The sequence below is a fragment of the Atta cephalotes genome (assembly GCF_000143395.1).
Source record: "Atta cephalotes unplaced genomic scaffold scaffold00001, whole genome shotgun sequence".
NCBI classification, from domain to species: domain Eukaryota; kingdom Metazoa; phylum Arthropoda; class Insecta; order Hymenoptera; family Formicidae; genus Atta; species Atta cephalotes.
Genome location: NW_012130065.1, coordinates 2,845,989 through 2,849,743, shown reverse-complemented (window position 1 = coordinate 2,849,743; position 3,755 = coordinate 2,845,989).

The following is a 3,755-nucleotide window of genomic DNA, read 5'->3' as shown; positions in this document are numbered from 1 at the left end:
GAGAGAGAGAGAGAATGTGAGACAGATACTTAAGAGATATTATTATGCATCTTTATAAAATATATTTAAGAGTTCGTGCGACTGCGTCTGCGAGAAATGGGAACCCAAAATTGAGATTAGCTCACGTAACTCAAGCGATAAATTAGATTTAAGTCTTTAAACTGCGTAAATAAGAAATTTGTGAGAAGTATTATAAAAAATATTCGTTAAGGAATTTGCGAGAGAAATGAATATTTAATTTATATGTATTCACTTGTAGAATACGTCCCGAGATCGACTCGACGGCGGCGAGTATTTAATTGATGATATTTTTGCAAGAATTATTGTTTGTGTCTTGCCCGATTTCTGTAAAAAAAAAAAAGAAAGAAAGAAAGATGCGTAATTAGTTTCTTTTAAATCGATATTTCTCGCCATTTTTTCTTACTTTCATCATTAAATTATTTGTCAAAGTATTATATATAATAGTAATGTTGGAAACTATCATTTTTCTTCTTTTAGTCTTTAGTCTTAAGCATTTTCGAATTGTTCAATGCGACCGTATGATATCGTCGCGAGATATTCATTTAATTTATTTTCTTTACTTTCTATTATCTTTCCTTTTATTTCATTATTATTAGTAGTTCGTTGTAAGTGTTAAGTGCGATTGTATGCGTCAATTTGTCGCCCAAATGATCTCATGTCGACCGATGCCGACGAATTTCGAATATCCGCAACGAATCTCAACGGTCTCTTTTGATCGGAAAAGGATTGCCGTCGGCGAGGACGAACGCGGGGCGTTCCTTAATGAGGAAATCACGTGAGAGATATGAAGAATTCGAGCAATAAGCGATTGACTCAAACTTTTAACTGCGCTCTAGATTATTACGAGTATTACAAAACGTCGCGATGGCGCCTGTTCACGCGCGCGTATAATCAATATAAAAGGATAATCTTAGACATATACACAAACGAATATACTCGATGCGAAAGGATTTGGATAATAATATACTTGTCGAAACGAACATTAGAGCATCTTGGGAGAGCGAGAGAAGGATCGAGCGATGAGATAAGGGTTCAGAAGGAATTCCGGTTCTTCTGAACACACAAGTAATATTCTCTAGTGATATACTATATACTTTAATATACATATAAATATATATAAACAAAACAAATATAATTATATACAATACACCGTGACGCGTTAAGGATAACAAAAACTCGCGAGTGATATTTATGACATATTAAGGGGATATTACAAAAGTAGGAGTGAATGTAGAAGAAAGAGAAAGAAACGTGACAAACGGTGACGAAGGTGGTAGATGATCGACGAAACGCGACGGAGTGAGCGAGGATCAGCTGAGAGGCGTATGTCTCGTTTCAATTCCCGTTCTCGGCGACTCTGCGTACTCATACGCCAATAATGTGAGGAATGGGCGCGTATTTAACGAGTCCTCCTATCCCGAACAACCCCGCAATATCGGTGCGATACCCTGGCTCTCGTTCCTGCTTTCGCTATCGATCCATCTACCTCTTTTCAGCTTCCTCTCTACTCCTTTTATTTCTCTTTCTCTCTCTTTTCTCATTCCAGAAAGTTTACACGTGAAAAAGGAAATTAATTAGGACCGAGAGTATCTGTTTGTGTATCGTATAAGTATTTTCTCGACAGCATTTCACACTGAAAAAAGTGTTTGATATTTGTGATTGCATGATAAAATAATTATGGTTTGAAGTTCCATTTTTGTAGTTATTACTGCTATAATGTTAGTAATAATTATATTTATAATTCCATATACTAAAAAGAATACATAGTTGTCTCTGAAAATGACTATAAAATTATAATTGTTTTCGGAGACAATCAGTCATTTTACCATACAATTATAGTCACAAATAGTAAATATTTTTTTCTCAGTACAAAGTGAAGAGTAGAAAGAGAGAGAGAGAGAAACAGACGCACTGTTCGCGAGTTGTTCCGGAAGGAGATGCTTTTCGAGCCAAATCGGTATTGTCGGAGCGTCTCGAATGCCTTCCCGATATATTTATTTTCAAAGTTGCCTTCTAGAAGAGCGCAGAAATCTTGAGACAGGCGCTCACAACGAGCGCCCGACGATACCGTTTTATGCTTTTTTGCGCTACAATCTTAGCTACAGTCCACTTGGTGCTACTTTGATTGATCAATCAAAAAATGCTTTAAAGCATTTTTTAATTGATCAATTAGTAAAATTTTTCCTTCTGATTAGTCAATCAAATGTTTCGAAATATTTTTAGCATTAAATGGGCTGTTGCACTCCTTTTTGGAACGCAGAGTATCGGGGATTGTAACTGACGTAGTTTCGGTGGGTTCAATTTTCGACATGGAAGATCCCTTTCCATCTCATTCCACCTCTTCCCTATCATGAATATATGTCGAAATTACTCGCAGTTCCTCAGCCATCGAAATTTGATCTTGCCGAAGTTTCTCGACTGCTCTTTCACTCCCCGATTGATAATAGAATACTTCGCCTAGTTTCTATACGTTCTATATACGGGTCGAAACAAGCCTCAATCGTCTTGGGGAAGCGAATTCTCCGGGCGGATCGTCGTCGAGACTGCAAATCAGGATTATCATACATGTCTCAGAAATTCGGCGATGTACGATCCGGGATTAACGGCGCGTGGCTGTAGTGTACTCCTCTCGGTTTGAGATGAAGGAGCAAGAAAATTTCGCATGGAATTTCAGCAATAAATTTAGCGGTACAGAGAGCGGGTCGTTTATCCGCGTCGTAAAGCGTCGCTTGACGTTTTTCTCTGAACTATCATTTCAGAAATGTCTTATCGCAATGTCGTGTATCATCCCGACGAAAGACGTGACGATTTTACCGAGTACTCTGTAATGATTTTGCAATCTCTAGCGGAACGTTATGAGCTGTAATGGGAAACTTTTAATCTGGCTCAATATTATCTTGAATCACTCGGAAGAAAGCAGTATTATCACACGAAATACATTGTCAATTCGTTACGAAACTTTCATTGCATTCCGAATATGCAATCTGTATATTAAATTATAATTACATGATCAATTTATAATCAAGATGTAGTCTAATCCATTATAGCCCAAACGTATAATTATCGCGATATATTGTAATGTTGTTGAGCTGTAACGAAGAAGTTATGGGCTTTAGAGATTGATAACTTAATAGTAATATTAATCCTTTATAGGGCAAGAAAGGTCAAGTACGATTTTTGTAAAATTAATTAATATAAAGTTCTATTAACATTAAATTCTGTCGCGAAATACTTTTTATTTTTCGTTTTTTTTTTCGTTTTTTAATTATCAAATGTATAGATGATAAAGTGATGTAAATTGAAACGAAATGGAATTATGTTGATGCCCTACAAAGGGTTGAAAAATTACGGTCGCTGATAATTATCTTGTAAAATAGAGCCATTGTGCCCTTTATTTCCAAACTTGGTGGAATTTTGCAATTTTGCAAAATCGTGAAATCGTCACCGTCGACAACAACAAAAAAGTACCACGATATTTGAATGGCGAGAATCGACATCGATATTGAATGATCGAGCCTCGCCTTGTCTGATGTTTATCTAATATCTGCTCAGTGACAAAAAGATAATATATCGTCATCGTCGAGAAATATGTCACCACGGCGAAAGCCGTCTCTCTTTCCCGATCAGCAAATCCTCCTTCCCTCTCCCTTCGATCTCTCCTAGTTTGTCCCAGTTCCATAAACCCCTTAGTATATATACATATATATATATATATATATATATATATATATATA